Source organism: Atractosteus spatula, chromosome 4, assembly GCF_055471065.1.
Source record: "Atractosteus spatula isolate fAtrSpa1 chromosome 4, fAtrSpa1.hap1, whole genome shotgun sequence".
NCBI classification, from domain to species: domain Eukaryota; kingdom Metazoa; phylum Chordata; class Actinopteri; order Semionotiformes; family Lepisosteidae; genus Atractosteus; species Atractosteus spatula.
In genome coordinates, this window is record NC_142709.1 from 49,435,596 (window position 1) to 49,453,594 (window position 17,999).

At 42.5% G+C, this 17,999-nt stretch overlaps 1 protein-coding gene across 5 annotated transcripts in view; it reads left to right on the forward strand.

The window, feature by feature from the left end:
- Window positions 1-17,999, forward strand: part of LOC148836478 (LIM and senescent cell antigen-like-containing domain protein 1) — a 50,515-nt gene that overhangs the window by 2,645 nt on the left and 29,871 nt on the right. Inside the window, exon 1 of one of the 5 annotated variants that reach the window (XM_088914577.1) lies at window positions 5,306-5,430. The exons of 2 other annotated variants lie outside the window; for them this stretch is intronic. The gene's annotated coding sequence lies outside the window, so the exon portion shown is untranslated. Of the gene's footprint in view, window positions 1-5,305; window positions 5,431-9,812; window positions 10,092-17,999 lie in introns of those variants that run through there. 2 more of the 5 variants (XM_088914579.1, XM_088914576.1) reach the window with 2 other exon arrangements.

Consider the following 17,999-nt stretch of genomic DNA (forward strand, 5'->3'; position numbering starts at 1 on the left):
TTGGGCTTCTGGTGAGGCTGCCCTCCTAGTGAAGAGACCCCAGGACATGCTGGAGGGATTATATCTCTCAGATGACCTGAGGACACCAGGGAGTGCCCCAGGAGGAGCAGGAGACTGTTGCTGGGGAAAGGGAAGTCTAGTCTGGTTACCACTGTGACCCTCACCAGCCATGAGAGTTTAGGAAATGATGATGATCATATTTTCAGCTGACTTTGTGAAAAGGACCAAAACACAATCTGTCCTGTTACTGTAGATGCCCCTCGTGTTCCCCTATACTGAGCTAGGAATCAGTGCTCTGCTGTGTACAACCTAAAGCAACAGTTTCTACATTTTCGAAAGCCATGAGGAGAGAAAAAATACAACCAGAGAGATCATTCTGAGGAAAAATGTTCATATAGAGAGAAACATTTCCTGCACATTGAATGATCGCACAGTAAGAGTCCATTTCAGCAAGAACAATCGCCTGTGAAAAGGAAAACTGTGGTAACATAAGTAAAAGGTTAATCTAGACAAGCATAGGCGAGGAGAGGCATGTTATATGGGTTACAGAAAGCCCCACGTGTTGAAATGTTCTTGGTTATAGTTTGCACACCTGCTAAAGGATGACTCATACTTTGATCAAGATAAAAGTATAAAAGCAATTGTTTTAACAAATTGATACTATTACCTGAAGTAAGTATTGTGACTGATATCTGTCAGACACACCCCATATGTATCCGTTCTCCAGGGTGGAACAAGCTTGATTTTGTTTAATCTTCTAGTACCATAAGTTTTGAACAGACCTGTTTTTCATGTTACCTTTCATGAGAAACACTTTGAAATCTGAAGTCATGAAGGCTGACTCCACAAGGAGCACCAGGCTTGCTCTTTCCAGTAGATGTCCTGCCAGTACAGTTAATGTTTTGTGTGATGTAAGAGTAGCAGGCTCTTTTCAGATTTTAACCCTTCTATCTAGAATATTAATTCCTCTTAAACCTGCTGCAACCGCATTTTGGAACCAGACCTGTCCCACCTGCAGATCAAAATAGCTCTTAATTAGATCGCAGATGTAGTAATCCTGTAGGATCGCATTGGGAGTGGAGCATTTCTCCCATGCCTGGCTGCAGTGCTCCCTTGCTGGGGCGATGTAATTATCGGAGTACCAGAAGGATCTTTACTAGGACCACTGCTTTTCCAAATTTATATCCGTGATCTGGGTTCTAATGTAGCAATTAAACAAGTCACATTGGCAGATGTGATTAAATTGGGATGATTTAGGCAAAAGCTGTAGAAGCAGCAAATGAAATGCCAAAAGACTCTGATAAACTTCACGGCTGGTTAAACACCTGGCATATGAAGTTCAATGCTGGGTTTTGTATACTGATGGTAAATACGTAAACTCTAAATGCTGAGCGGGAAGGGGCAACCGAACGATCAGGGTTCCTTGTTCCAGGCTGTGAGAGAGTGGAACAAGCTGCCCAGCCAAGTCAAAAAAAAAAAGGGCTGGAATAGGTCCTCCGATAAATTGACTACTAGCCACCAAAAGAAATAGATGGGTTGAACCGCCTTCTCTCGCTTGTAATAGTTCTTAATTCTCATTGATCAAATTTAATCTGAATTTGCGTAAACAGATCTTTTCAGTCTAATTTCTAGGGTGAAAATACTGTACAGAGGCTGTGTAAATGCTGTATCACTTCATTGAAAGTGTCATTAATATGTCAAGCACTGAGTACAACTTTGGTTTCATGAGAGTGGCACTTGCTTCTTGATTTTTACAGTATGAAACATACTGCCCAAGGGGAACATTGGTAGCCACTTTTTCTTTTCCTCTTAGCATTTACACGTCTTTAGTGTCAAATTTCAAGTCATGTAAAGTATCAAACCAAAATCATTTCACCATCTCGGTTTACAGACATAGGCCTGCACTTCAGGCTATGACATCTCCCTTTATGACCTTATAAGGCCCATCCCCCTTGTGGGAAGGTGGGTCATCTGTGTTTTTTCAGCTTTTATTCAGCTCGCTCCCTAAGATCATGTGTGTCTTGTATATGCATCTCGTGCGTTACAATATAATGACTCACTGCATTAAGCCTGCTGTGAGGAGATCTTTCCTTGGGCGTGAAATAAAATGCATAGATAGTAGCTTGTTTGAAAGTTATAGTAATTTACCTAGAAATTGACATATTCTTGTCTGCTGTATGAAATCTAGTAGTTAAAGATTAATTGAAGAGGACTATCATGTATTGTATGGTTGCCAAGATCACTGCTTGGAATGCTACATCTAATCTTGACAAACATTATTAAGTGTTACCACTCCTACTTCTCAACCATCTGTTAGACTCTATTCTCCTTCAGATAGTTACATTTGAAACCCAGGCTTGTTTTTGCATCCAGATGTTTATGTGAGTTGAGAAAAAGGCTTCTTTTTAATTGCTTGCAAAGCGGCCTGTTTAGACTTATTCTCATAAATGTCTACCTCAGCAGACCCTTTTCAACAGGTCTTGTTAGTGGGTGAATTTCAGGATAAGTGCTGTGCCCAGCTCTCTTTTGTGTAATAATGGTAGACATGCACCGACTTGTGATAGACAGAAAACTTACTCAGAGTAACAGTAACTGAGTGTTAAGGTTTCTCCTGTATTTTTTTCCAGATATTCTACCACAGTATGCAGGTGACACCATGCCAGGGAGATAAGGCCACAGAAATGTAGGGTACAACAATTACTGTGCTGGTCAGCCTGAAAAACCGAAGGCTTAGAGGGACATAATAGTTGCATAACGTCTGGTGTATTTGAATATTGGTGTGATGATGTTTGTGTGGGAGCAATCATTTGGAAAAATTGTAAGAGCAGGAACTAAGTTTTTCTTTCTAACGTTAAGATATTCACCTGAGGAATAGAAGAAGATATTTGGCACCTTTTTGGAGCTGGTATGTTATGTACACTTTGGCACATGCTGAGATATGAAGGAATGGGTACTGCGTAGACGTCTGGGCAAGTCTTCTTTGATTAAGCTGTACAGACGGACACCCTCTCGTATATTTGGGAAGCTGTCGCTTTCTCCAAACGCTTTTGGTTCTGGCGTGGTTTCCTAGCTGTGCCGCTCATGAGCGTCAGCCTCAGATTTGCAACTTGATATTTCCCTGTTTTTTAGCACCTCTTACGTGCTGAGAAATAGGCACAGAGTGGCAGTGTTGTTGCCTGAGGTGCGCACACTACACTGCTGCTGCGCAGAGGAGAATGTTTCATTTTGGCTTGAAAGTATTTAGTCATGTACACGGCATTTTCCAAACGTCAGTGTCCTGGATCAGATATGTACATCATTCTGCTACACCCTCCTGTAATTACAGCCTGTGTGGGTTGCTGTGGGTAATGTGCTCCTGGCACAGCTCCTAAATGCAATTTGGGGCCTAGATTCTCAAAGTTTATCACAGTGAACCTCTCTGAACTGTACAAAAATGACTTTGCCTGCTACATTTACTAAAACAGTATAACGAACGAATATCTTGCGTACAATTCTGAATACAAAGTATAAGGAATTGGACCTATATATATCAGTATAAATGTCAAAAGTATAAATCTAAAGTTCAGAAATGGAAGCTGCTCAAAATAACTTCACAGACATGTTAAGAAACCTAACACCAGTGTATAAAAAATAATTTGTGACCCTGTCCCTTCTTTCAGCCTGTGTTGGTGCAGAGTGTATGTTTCCTCACCGTACAAAGTAGCAGGAGTCAGGGTTCGGGTGTCTTAAAAAAGAAGAGGCGCAGATCGGCTTTGCTGGTCACAATCGAAGTACCGACAGGCCTCCCTAAGTGCTGAACAGCTGTCACGCTGCAGTCCAATGCATTCCAGCATCGCGAACATGCGACAGAATCCCCGCTGCGGACTTGAAGGCCGCAGCCTGTGCTTGCTCGTGAACTCCGCTGTTCTGTCAGTGGAAACGGAGGTGCTGCCTCCCGACTCCAAGGTGTCACTCGGATACACTAGCCAGATTGGACAGCGAGGATATCGGGCCAGTGTCCCTGCCTGGCTGTACGAGTGCAGAGTTACTGCTGGCAGGACGCATGCTGCCCTGCTCTTGCACTTGGTGTAGTCTTATCAGTGCCGTGCTACTGGACAGCCATTGGACTTTGGCATTATATTGAATGCACCTGTCTGAAGTTTGCCCCCTATGAGCGCGACTTTATAAAAGTTTGCGGTTTACGCTGAGCCTGAGGAGCAGAGCAATGTTCCTTGCAGCCAGCACCTGTGGATCATGTACTGCTTCCAGGTTCCTGTATATGCACTAGTAGCTGTGCAGCATTGGCTATTTCACTAAACTATCTGAATTGAGAACCAGAAGTCAGTGAACACTTTCCAAGAGCTGTTCCTTTACATCACTGGTTGTCTCTTCAACACGGCATGAAACTGTTGTCCAGCCATGATGTGGTTTCTCTCTTGTCGTCACTGAGCTCCTGTCTGTTGCAGGTGGATGTGTGTTTCCAGTTTCCCCTGTATTGTTTGACATACTGAGACAAAAAGCCACACAGGAACAAGACTCCATAACCTTCAGGCTAACATGTAGCCTCAGACAACTTTTTGTTATGTCCCGTTAAGCCTTTAAGCTTTCTCTGAAAATAAATTCCAGATTTAAACAGCAAGCGTCTTGTCTGAAGACTAGACTTTTCACACTTTGCTCTGTCTTCTGGGTGAGACATAATCATTATGAGTAATCTTTATGTGCATCACCCAGGCGGGGCCGAACTTCAGTAGGTGGGATGGAGTGGTTCCCCTCCTTTCTGTGAAGCACACAGAGGTCTTTTGGGATGAAAAATTGTTCCACGAATGCAAGCAATTAGTAATACTTAGACATTCAGTCAAGACATTTCAATAAAGAGAAATGTTTTCCCAGCTTGTCTGAGAACGTGTCTGAAATCCCACAGCAGTCCTTGGTCTTTGCAAAACCTCTGTATCATGGGATATGGGAAGATTATTGGTCCTATTTTCATGGTGTATTGAGAACCCAGTGTTGGGAAAACGGGTTCCTTATGTTTAAAATAAGGCGGTGTGGCCTGAGAGGCCTGCAGGATCTTATTTCTGGTACTGCTGCCTGAGCTCTGAGTCTCTTTGCTCAGCTAGGCACATCAGTGGCTTGCGGGCATGTTCACAGCCGCCAGTCAGACCGGAGCCCGCCGGCCTGCGCTGCGTCAGAGGAGAGAGCGAACGAGGAAGGGAGGCAGAAAGGAGGGGCTGTGCGGCCGGCCAGGCTGAGATGTGGCAGCGTCTGTCAGCAGATCCCACGCCTCGTGGGAGGGAGGGAGAGAGAGAGGCTGACGGATTCAGAGCCTAGTGGAAACTAGACTGTCCTCCGGGTTGCCTTCCATCCTCTGGTCTCCATCACGGACAGCATCAAGACTGGACCTTAAGCAAAGCTGTATATGCACACAGCTGTCAGTTAGACATTTCCGAGCAGGTAGGCATATTCATCCTTCCTTTCCTGCATTAATAATATGGGACTTGCTTATGTCCATCAGGAGGGTCACTGTGAAGTGATTTGTTTGTGCTTTTGGTCTAACTGTGGTGCACTGTAAGACTAAAACACTTGCATTTCCAGCTACAGCTTTACATCTCCCACTTAAAGATCTTATTTAGATATTTTTGTGATTACTTAAAACCATTTGTGCTGAAATGCAGGGCCACATCTCTGTTGTACCACTAGGGCACTAATAAGTATTAAAAGTATAACCTGTAAAGAGTCTTTCAGTCATCCAGGTGGTTGTCTTCACATTTATAGATCACTGAACAGATCGCAGTCATCACTGGGGTTTTTTGGAGGGGCAAATTAATCATTTTGGCTGTTGGCTGTGCAGTGTGTGAGCACACTGTTGGTCTTTACTGAGATCGCGAAAGACTGCTGCTTCTCAGCTTTAAAGTGAATTATGACCAATGTGTTACAGTGCTTGAAGAAAGAAAATGACTGTGGTATGCATTAAGTCTTTTCTTGTTATGCAAACTGCAAACTCGGAGTGGATTAAAATCTTGTGTGTTTTAAAATCTGTGCGTCTTTTCCTTTTCTGAAGGGAAAAGAGCTGGAATGCATGGAAAATGGTCTCAAATCTAGATAGTTCAGTGCTAGTATAATATTAGTTCTTACGTTTCATTTTTGTACTCCTGTCCCAGGCCATTAGAGGTTTGTATGTTGTGGCCTTGGCTTCAGCATAGAGCATAAATCCTGTAATGATATTGTTGGGGACACTCTGCTGACTTAACAGATTCGGAACGCAACCCAGCAATTTTATAGTCTTCTGCTGGGCTGTCTTGTCAGTTTTTGGAAAATCGTGGCTGTTCAGCATTTAAAATTGCAGCTCTGGATAGCTGTGTTGGCAAATAATTTGGCTGTTCTTATCCATGCTGGTGAATTATTTATGCAGACTGCTTCTCTTGCCCAGCTCTTAATCGAGCTATGATAGTATTCCAGGAACTGTGCTCCAGGCTGCTCACTCACCACTGACGGCCTTGCATTGCTTTTTAAGGTATTGGAACAAATTAAGCAGTTTGCATACAACTCTATTCTGTTGCTCTTTTTAAGGTATTTGTGAAATGTATCATCTGTGCAAGGAGCCTAATAAGACATTTTGTCACACTTTTTTATTTGAATTTTGTAAAAAAGTTGGATATCCTTATTTTGGTAACAGGTTGTATTAAGCATAGTTACAGAGGGCGGTCCTTCTGTAGACGTAGGTGGACTGTCTCCCTCTAGTGGTGACGGAGTTCCTTTTTCTGCCCTGAGAGAGGCCCCTCGGACATCATGCGTGTGGAGGGATGTGTTCTGTGGGAGGAATGTGCTGGGCTGTTTTTTTATGCAAGAAACGGCCTTTTTAGGTAACTAGCATCACACTAAAATGAATATTTTTCAAGGATAAGCCCCTCAAATACTTGGTGAATATTAGTCTGCTTATCTAATGGCTTTAAGTAAATCTGTAACTGGCAACATGGATAATGCGTTTTTTGTGTTTAAAAGCTTTTTTTTTCCATAGTGGCTGGTGCAGTACATATGTAAATCTTTGGAGTCCCTGCGAGATGTGTGTCAGTGATTTCTGTTCTGAAACCAGCTTCATCATGCATTGAAGAAGGCTCCACGGCCGAAACATTGTGTTCTCTTCCTTCTTTTTTTCAGCATGGAATAAACCTATTACTTGTTCCTTTGCAGTCTACGCATGCTGACGCAGCTACCCACCTGAACTTCATCATGCATTGATGGATTTCACGTTTAAAATGATTTTAACTTCCATAAAATAGCTGTATCTTGGATATTATAAGGTTATAATTTCAACAGAGGCGCAGTGGCTAGCATGGCTGCCTCACAGTGCTAGGCTCAGGGTTTCATTCCTGTGTGCAGTTTGTATGTTGTCCCCATGTTCGCATGGGTTTCCTCTGGGTGCTCTGGTTTCCTCCTAGAGTCCAGAGATATATTGGTGGGTTAATTGGCAATATCATGTCTGTGCAGCTGTAAGCAATTGTAGTAATTGGCAGCTAGAATCGCATGCTGGGAGCCTTGGTGATGTGGTGGGTAGCACTGCTCTTCCAAAGATCTTTGTTTCTGGTTTTGATAGTAGACAAGATCACCCTCTGTGTGGAGTTTGCATGTTCTCACAGCTTTGCTTGTGTCTGCGTCCTGCAATGGGCCGGTGGGCTAACATTGTAGTCTTGTGCTATGGCTCACGTTTGCACAATAGGCTTATTTAAAGGATCAAAGCAACTAGGAAGAAGGGGCTTTGCTAGTGGGTGAATGGGGTCAGGCATTGACATGAAACATGATGGAAGTAATGCTTCCACTGGCTGTGAATTAACTCCGGTTTCCTCATCACACGCTCAGTTCCCACTCGGAGTTCTGCTCTGGTGCTATCTATAGGCTTGTTCTTGCTTGATGAGGAACGATGCAGCAATATGTGGTTTTGTTGTGCAATAACACTCCCGTCTCATCCTCCTGGCTGCCCAGTCTGGGATTTTAAGGACTGGTGTATCTACGCGGATTCTGTTAAACACCAGTGCCTGACTGAGGGGGTGTTGTTCTGATGAAGCCAGTAATCAGCAGATTTAGGTATTTAAGGGCTGGATTGAAATGAAAGCCTACAGACACACTGACTGTCCAGGACAAGTTTTGTCTGCTCCTTTTATATCAGCATAGTTGTTACCTTGAGAAAACTGTGTCTCACTTAGTGATTTACCTAGTGTAGGGATCTCAGACTAATTGCTGGAGGGCCATCCAGGCACTCGTTTACGTAGTATAATTATTTAATTAACAACATGTATGTAATACTTCCAACCAGGGCTTGTGGTGTTTTATAGGTTACCTGTACCTTTTAAGAACGTTATCTCTGGGCCATCAGCGTACAAAAGGCTTATTAATCCTAAATATGTCTAAAAATGATTAGGACACATTTGAGAAGGAACTACAAACCTCAGGAACTGAGTTTGTGGCTGCTGTGCCTGTACACTTCTTCAGCCTGCAGAATCTCTACTGTGACGAGCACTTCTGGGATGATCCCAGCGGGGGTGTTGGAGGGGCAGTGGAATGTGTGAGATAACTGGAGCACATGGAGTGGAACTCCAGGATTCCGCTGAACTGACATCATAAACCACTCCTTAGGTTGAGTGTGTGGTGGGTGACTCGGTCTTCTTGGAAAATTGCATGGATCGTCATTAGTGGCTGCTTCTTTCTCTTCTGATCTAGTGATGTCAGTGCATCGTGGGGAAGCAGTAAAAAAGGGGAGAAGAGACTGGATTTAAAATTAGAGGCGTAGAATCTAAATAACGGCTGTTATGTTAGTTGTATGAGGATTTGTAAGGCTTTGTATAGAATATTCTATGCCATTTTGGTCACCAAACTACCAAAAAAGTATTGCTGTTCTGCAGTCAATTCAGAGAGAAGCAACCGGATGAATTCATAATTCCCGTGCTCAAAGGAATGTCCAATACTAACAGGTAAAATTATTGATTTTTATAAACTTTGGAACAGAGCAGAGAATGAGGGAACCTAATGCGGGTATTAAAAATCCCGAAAAACCTCTTCAGAATTAAAAAAAAGAAGTGTAAGACTGAGGAAAAAATTTCCACTTTCCAACCTAAGTCGAAGTGCATTTAAAATATAGTACAAGGGAAAATCCTTTATGCAGAGGGATGGGAACGTGTGGAACAAACTACCCAACCATGTTGTTTCAGTTCATACCCTTTTTAGGAAGTGACTGCAGGAGATCCTCTGATCAATTAACCGATAAAACCCTATTAGTTAATATTGGCCTCTCCTCTTCTTTTGCAAACACTTTTCTTAATAAAATAAAATACAAACCAAATAGTGTTTGTATAAATTCCTACAGTTGTTAAATCTATTTGCAACCACACCCATAATAGCTAACAATCTTCAAAACATTGGAGTTATAGAAAAGTCTTGCCATTTTGGGCAAATCAAACATATAACTGTCTCAGCAGAAAATGAGGATGTCTTCGCACCCCCTCGTTAAGCAGTTTTTTTGTGAAGTGCTTCTGACAGGACCAAAGAAACCGAATGCTGAAGGCAGGAATGTTTCAGAGACCCAGGAGAGAATCTATTGCAGAGAGCATTTGTGGTTTCGGGCCTGCGAAAGCAGAGTAACTTTAGTAAACTAAACTTCAAAACTGAGACAGGTCTGCTGCAGTGGAAGTGACTCGAGGAGATATTCTGCGCAGTATCGTTAAGCTGCAGTCATACATCTCATGAAACAGTCACCAAATTAGGATGTACAGAGCCACAGGAAGTAAGTGCGTAGTACGATAAAAGATTCCAGAGTTTTACAGGAGCCCTCGAAAAACCAGAAGAGGGTCCCTTCGCGGTGCACATGGGGGTCCGTAGGCAGAGAAAAAGAGGCGTGTAGATTGTGAAAGGGTTTATTTCAGCTCTGTGCAAGCGAGCGAGTAGCTGCAGTGCTGCATGGTGACCTCTCTGTGCGAGTCAGTGGAGGGCAGATGTATCAGGATGTGACTCTTGGCTGGAGTCCGGATGTGGTTAGGGTCTCTTCAGACTGGGTATGCTTAACTCTGAAAGAAACGTCAGTGCAAGGAGATCCAGCTTTGTGAGTCAGGCTTCCAAGGAACAAGGTAAGCAACAGTCATTTCTTAATTTTTTTGGAGTGTTATTTTTTTTTGCTTAAGTGGGGATTTACTCTTCTCGTGGGATGATTTGAGCTTCAGAAATAAATGTGCTCACAGCAGGATGGTTTGATCACATTAAGACTTGCAAGACTGGACTTCAAAACCCCATTTTAAGGATAAGGGGGTTGGTAATGACAATTGTAATTTGCTTCTTTGTACTTGATTTTTTTTACACAGAGCAAAGAAAATCTTACAAAATGCTTATATATTTACTATTGAATTTGTTTTTCCATGCATGTCTACACACAATTGTCAGAAACCGTAGATGGTTTCCTGTAGGTATGGTGTTCATTGAACCCCTGTTTCGTGACCATGATGTTTGGACAGCCCTGTGAAGCCCCTGCCTGTCTGGCAGTATTGCAGAGAGGCACTGTGTGAGGACGGTCAGAGCCGCTGCCCAGCGTAGCAATATAGAGGGTTCACCAAAGCATACAACCCTGCCTTCTCTCAGCTTCCTCTTTGTTTATTTTTTGTGCCTAGCCAGGAAGCCATCTTTCGTATCAGTAAAATGTTCTGTTGCCCATGGCAATAACTACCACCAAGCAAATACCATCTGATCATGAGTAGCTCAGAGAGAGCCAGTCTAAGGAAGATTTCCCTCTGTACCAAGAAACTACTTGTATTTACACTTTTTGTTAGATGCTTTTAGTTTAGTAGACTTTAATGTAGTTTGGCTCAAGCATCTGTAGAGGCATAGAGCCACACCCACTGTCATCTGCTCTCTCAGACTTCTTACCAGGAAACCAAATTGTTCTGTTCATCGTCAGAACACAGCACAATGATAAAGCAGGTCTCTGAGTTAAGAATCGTTGAAGAAACTAAAATGTGTTTTTAGAATCCCACCGGGTTAAATTTTGTGTATGTAGTCAATTCAAAACCCATTTTATTTTGTTAAAGATTTTTTAAAAAAGTTAAATGATTTACATTTGTTTATTAACAATTACTGTAGCCCTTGAAAAGAATTCTTGGCTGTACTGTATGGGGTTGATGAGCTTTGTGCTGATTGCTTTTCTGGCTCTGCAGTGACATTCTGAACCTCAGGTATCGTCAGAGCTCAGTCTTGCACACCACTGGAGTTCAGCAGCAGAGATCTTTAAGGGCTCTTAACAGCTGTGAAGCTGGAGAGACCAAAAGCACTGTTGTTTGAAGCTATGTTAAAAAACATTTAAAAAAAAAACAAGGATTGCATGGAGTTTTACTGAGTACAAAGCAATGTCGATGAAGGCTGTGTGTAACTGACTGGGCTTATTTCAGGGTGATATGAGCAGGAGCTGCCTGTTGTGTATTGTGCCTCCATGATATTCAAGCCTGCATGTCTTGTACATTACAGTGTCATAAGCAGCCTTTGCCTTCTAAAGCAAGAGGCCGCTATTGTAATAAAGCAGACAGTGGCTGTATTTAGCAGTGTGTGGCACTGGAGAGCTCTTGAATGGGATTCCTTGAGTGTGCAGAAGCTCCTTAGCTCTGTGTCAGGATTTTGTTGGCAGAGGACCATGGGAAGTGCATGACTCTGGTCAAAGATCGCCTCCCCTGGGCTATTGAGGGATCTCACTTCCTGTTGGTCACTTGTCTTAGGCAGTGAGAAGTGCTTCTTTGTTTTCTAATCCACATTTGTGGACAGTTGCAAAACCCATTGGGAGGGGGGATAAATATATGTAAATAGAGCCCCAGGGGAATTGATTTTGTGTAAGTTTTCGGTTATAATCATCCAATGCAACTTCTGAGTCAACCAGATTGTTCCATCTGCTGAGCTTGAGACAATTTGTTTTGTTTTTTAAATCTTGTCTTCAGAAAAGAGAATTTAAAATCTGTTCAGATAGTCAGCTGGTCTTCACTTCTGGCCCTGGAGAGTCACTAGGTCTGTTGGTTTTCATTCCTTCCTGGACTTGGAATGACTTCATTTGAATCAGTTGTTTGCTAAATTGTTTTTTATTAGTATTTGCTCATTGATTATAGGTTTCATATAAAACCTGGTAGTATTATATGGTATCACTGGTATTAGTGACACTGCATTTCAGTAAAATTAGTGTGCAGTACTAGGGGTAGGCCTGAAATAAAATGATGCTTAGATAAACACATACAGTAGATGTTAATTGTCATATGTACACGTACACTGGAAGTCTTAGTCACGCTGATCTCTCGGGACATACACAGTACAACAGACCACGCCACACAATGTAGACGGTACATTACAAAAATAAATCATAACAACTGGAACAATAAATATGTTGTGGGACAATAAATATGTAGAAGTGAGAAAAAAACAGTGTAGACCATGCAAAAAGGGCATAGTGCAGATGTGTATTGAGTCTGAGGCATTGAAGAAGCGTACCACAGTGGGATAGATACTGTTCTTGAGTCTAGTGGTCCTTGCTTTAGCAGTGCGGTACCGCTTGCCAGAGGGTAGGGGGGAGAACAGTTTGTGGCCGGGATGGCTGGGATCCTGAATGATGGATTGGGCTTTATTGTGAGAACAGATGATATGAATCTCACCGATTGATGGTAAATCACATCCTGTAGTCCTCTGTGCCGTTGCCACAACTCTCTGTAGTGCATCTCTGTCATGCATGGTAGTACTGCTGTACCACACAGTGATGCCACCAGTGTGGACACTTTCTATGGTGCTGCGGTAAAAGTTCATGAGGAACTGCTTCCGCAAACTGCATTTCTTTAAGCACCGCGGAAAGTGCAAGCGCCGTTGTGCCTTTTTCACACTGGCTGCAGTGTTGGGAGACCAAGGCAAGTCGGTGGAGATCTGCCTACTGAGGACCCTGAAGCAACTGACAGTTTTCACGGCTGTGCTGTCAATACCGATTGGGGCATGACTCTTGTAAGATGTTCCACCTCACTCCTGTATGCGCACATAGGAAATATTTGCTCATTTGAAGAACTGAAAACCTTTGCTGTGTTTTGTAAATGTGAAACGGAGTTTGCGAATAAGCTACAGCCACAAGCATGATGGACAAGGAGGCGGGACATGTCATTTCCTAGGGCTGCTATTGGCTACAGAAGAATATATCGTCTGAGGAATCTGGGAAAATACCATAGAGCTGTGTGTCCGACCCCGTCAGGCTTCTGAAATGACACACAGCACATACGTTTGAGATCTTTTATGCAGACACTTTAGGGTTGCTAAGGTGACGGCTGAGATCGCTGAGAGCAGGTGTACAAACTGTCTTAATTCATTGTGCCAGGCTGTGAGTATTTGTTAACTGTTGGAAGTATTATCAGACTCCACAATCACGTTTTCCCTGAACATGTGCAAACGCTGATCATGTTCTGAGGCTAACAGCAACTTTTTTTTATTTGGATCCTCTGAAATCAGAATGCGTAGATATCTCTATTACTACTGTGGTGCAAAAATGTTGCTCTGATATATTTTAAATACACGTATGTATGTTTCATTGGACTTCAGGTTTATTTACATTCTCCATATCCGCGGCATGTTGTGCTGTTAGAAGCTGTACATTTACAAGTTGAGTGTCTGGATTTTTGGAGTGGTGGTAATATGTGGTGTCTTGGGGAGCTGCTGGCTATGTCTGCAGGGCTCCCCTGTAGCTGTTTGTGGCTTATCATTTATTTTAGGGGTTAGAAAAGTGTAAGAAAGCACCACTAAGGGGGTTGGATGGGAGATTTTGTGTATGGTGGAGGAAATATAATGTTTGTGTTATATTTTGTTGGCAAGGATAAAAAAAACAGAGAACTAGGATACATGACAATTTGAAATTCCCATCCCTGTGCAGTACTGTGATGTAACAGCAGGGGGCATTTTAAACAAAGGAACTTTCAGTAGTTTTTGAACCTTTTCTAAAAAATCAAATTGAAGCCTGTAACAGAAGTCATACTTCTGATAAAAAGGATAAGAAACAACACCAGTGATGGTCAACAGATCCACTGTTATAAAAAATATTTTTTCTCAGGGGCCATGAGTAGGTTTAAAACATTTCTCTGTTCTCTATAAAGTCTGACACTGTCGTTTTTAGTCTTTATTGTTCCAGTATTGAGTTAAACTTTTCATAAATTTTCATAAAACCAAAGATGTCTGAAGGCATTAAGGGTAAAGTTGCCTGTAAAACATTGGTGCCTAACTGGAGGGATTGCTGTTACGTTTTTAAAAAAATTAGACTGTGAAAGTGAGAGGTCAGATGGAATGAAAACAGGAAGTTACTGGGCACAATCTGGACACAAATCTAAAACCAAGAACAGGATGCGGTCCTTTACCCAAAGGATTGCGGGAGTATGGAACAAGCTGCTCAACTGAGTCGTTAAAGACGAAGGCTTAACCTCGGGACTTCAGGGCTTCCTTCAAGATACAGCTGGATGGGATCCTCAGATCAGTTAACTGCTAACTACCAAATGGGACAGAGAGTTTGCCAGTAGTTCCCTCTTTTACCTCCTCCGGCTATGATCACACCAATATTTCTGACTGCGTCTTTTCTTGCGGATTCCAACAGAAACCAGAAATATCCCTAAAGGTTCAAGGTTCAAACCTTCCTCCAACTCTCTGACTGACCATGTTTGATTCCCATCTCTTCAGTCTTGCTCTCTTCACCTCACTTACCCATTATCCTTGCCGTTCCTCGATCAACCCCTCCCTCATTCCCTCGCACCCTCGTAGAAAGCACCTCATAATTTTAATCTGATTAAGGCTGAATGGTGGGCGTATAGATTTCAAGAAAACACCTTGACTCGGTGTTTGAAAGCAGCTGGGTGATGCAGCTCTCTTCCAACTTCATCGGTGATGAAAGAGCAGCTCGCAGCGGTTGGTTTTCGGTTGCAGTAAGCGTTCGGCAACACAAGGGGGCGCCTGTATGGTAGCAATGATTAAGATAATTCAGAGTTGTTTTTATCATTTAAGTCGGAAATTGTTTTAGGAACTGTTTTTCTCTGAAAAAAATAAGTTAGATTAAAAGTTATCAGTTTTAAATTTTATTTAAAAATAGTTTCCACGTTTAAATGAGTTCAAACAATTAAGTTTAAAAATCAAAAGTCATCCATCATATTTCAGTGGACGCGAATTAACTAACTTTTTACATTACATTCCACTAATCCTAAAAAGTATTAAGTGTTTAATGTGCAACTGAAAGTCATTATATTAAAGTTTATTTTAACACTTCAGTGCATGCATGCCAATTTTTACTTGGATTGTATCTGATTGACACTTGGCAGATGTGTATTATGGGTTTCTTTCCAGTTCCAATCCATAAAAAAGGTATTCTTTTGTCCAACCGTTATTGTCTGATGTAAACACATGGCTCTTACTTCCATATTCTTCTTAAAAAGGAGTGATGCACAGTTAAGGGTGCTGTTAGTACAGGTAATTTTGGGTTATCCATTATAGGAATTGCACACGATAAACTAATAAAATGTTAACTGTGTAGAGGACACTAGCTTGTATTGCAATTACAGGGAGATATTCAGCAGGTTTCTTCACAAATAGAGCTTACAAAGCTGTGGTAAATAAGCTAAACTGTTAGGAAACTGAGAAATGCAATTTGACCTGAAATAAGCACAGAGGTCTTGAGCTGGCATCCCAGTTTAGCCACTAAGTTTAGTGAACTCTAACCTTTGACCTGAGAGTGTACCTCTGCCCAGCCTGCTGTAGAGCTGAGGGTCTCCGGGTTGCATTGATCTGCTGTATTACTTAACACGGGTACTGTATCTGTGTCCCACTGAAAGGAATGTCAGTTTTTAGCTAGGTACCTGAGACCATGTATGGTTTTCCTTAAAAAGAGAGAGCTGTACCTCTGAAATAAAATTTCTGTTGGAATCCTGCAAGTGACTTCTGATGTACCTCCAGATGTGGGTTGAAGTACTGTTTAAATTTTGAATTGAAGTACCTGTTTGAATTTTGTGCTTCTCCTCCTCTGCCTTTGCCTTGCTCATGGGCCGCGTGGCGCTGCTGCTCCTGTGCTGGAATGTGGCAGGTCTGGACAGGTGCTGGGGCTCCCCGTAGACCCCCCCACTTCTCCCAGGGGAGCTGGATTTCTCCAGGCATGCTAGCCGACAGCAGTTCCTGTCTGCCACGTCGCTATGTCTCACCACACAGTGAGCACACTGCAGTCACGAACTGCTCAGATTCATGACCAAGGGGCACATTGTTCTTGAAAGCACTAACGCCCTTAGCGTTACTGCTCGGCGCTTTTGTATTCAGAAAGAATTTCTGGCTAATATGAAGGGATTTCAGGTTTTTGGTGTTTGGCTTGAGGGTTAGTTTTGGGTTCTCTTATGTTACTGGTCAGTCTGTGCTCCACATTATTCATTCTTCAGAATATCTACAGTAGTCTTTGTGATGGTGTCCAATCAGTGTGGAGGTGCCATGGCTTGTATCTGTGCTTCTGTTTGTTGTTACGTTGTGCCTCTGTTTGGTCTTCATCATTAGGAGTGTAGAAATAAACTTTAGTCATAGTTGGATCATGTATCTAGATACACTAGCCAGATTCTGTTTCATGTACATAAAGTTAGCAGCTATAGACCCACAGTTCCAGCCTCCTTCCCATAATTCATAGCCATGTCTGTCTCTTAAATAAACATCAGAACCCTGCAGGGATTTGACATGTAGGGGATGGGTTTTGATTACTTTTCTGTTTCAAACTAGCTGTTTATATTGCAGTGATTTTCTCCATTCTGTGCAAATAGTGTTTTAAAAGTGGTGTCTGCATCTAGGTTTCCAGTAAAAGCTGGTAAATTATAACCCCCCACCCCCCAAAAAAAAACATTATTGCCTGACAGATTATAAATCATGTTCCTGCTTAGCTCTTGGTTGTCAGGCTCTTTATCTTGTTACTATGTACTTTGCAGTAGCAGCTAACTATTGACAAAGAGAGGACAATATGGGCATGAATGTGCACAAAGAGCATGTGGAGTTTTCTTACTGGTTGTCTGTTCTTGTAGCTAGGGACTATAGTGTTCTCTCTCAGCTCTCCCACTCCATGCCAAGTTTCGGAATGATCTACTTCTGTTCCTGTGGCTCAGCTGTTCAGGGCACTTTGTACCATTTCCTTGTCATGCTTGGCGGCAACTGTCCATTGAACAAAAAGACGTTTTCAAACTCGCTCCCATCTTCAAAATGTATGTCCTCTGAAAGAGAGACACGTCTGGTTTCTACACTTTTGTGCACTTCAGACTCTTAAGCAGGGGGAGATAAATTCAGTCATGTTGAATGTGTTTCACATTAAATAAAGGATTTCTGTAATTCATATTGCTGTTTCTCAGCAGTCTTATTTCCTCAACTCCATACGGCGCACCTCCATCCAGCTCAGACACTACCGACCAGGCCGTGTGAAGTGCTGCTTGATGTGTACATTTCCTGTACCTTGTCTTGTATTCCAATGGCCGTCTGTGCTGGATCGACTGTGCTGCCCTGAAGTCCTCGCTGTCTTTCAGGAGTGATCTTGAAGATCTGCACTGCTGAAGAATGTGTGGAAGAAGTGCAAGAAGACTTTCCAGGGTCTTGAAAGTTTCTTTCACAGGTCAACTTTCACAGTACTGTGATTTCTAATCTAGGTTTTCTCACTAAGCTGTAGGATAACGGATACATTCTTAACATCCTGCAAGGCGATGGAGACAATTTAAAAGGCAAAGTGCTCCCGAGGGCCTTTGGTTGCACAGCATACTGCTGGACAGATCTGGTCTGAGGCACTAGAAGGACTGCACTGTTTGGAAACTGGGGGGGGGGGAAATGCAAATGTCTTTGGAGCTCCCTGAAAACTGCAGAATGCAAAACGGGAAATTGCTGTTACAAGTCTGTAGATTGTATTGCATTTGTGTGACTTGGTTCCATTTTTGAACGCCTTCTTCCGTGATGGCCTTTCAGGGTTGGAAAAACAGTGGCAGGATAAGATGAAGTTCAAC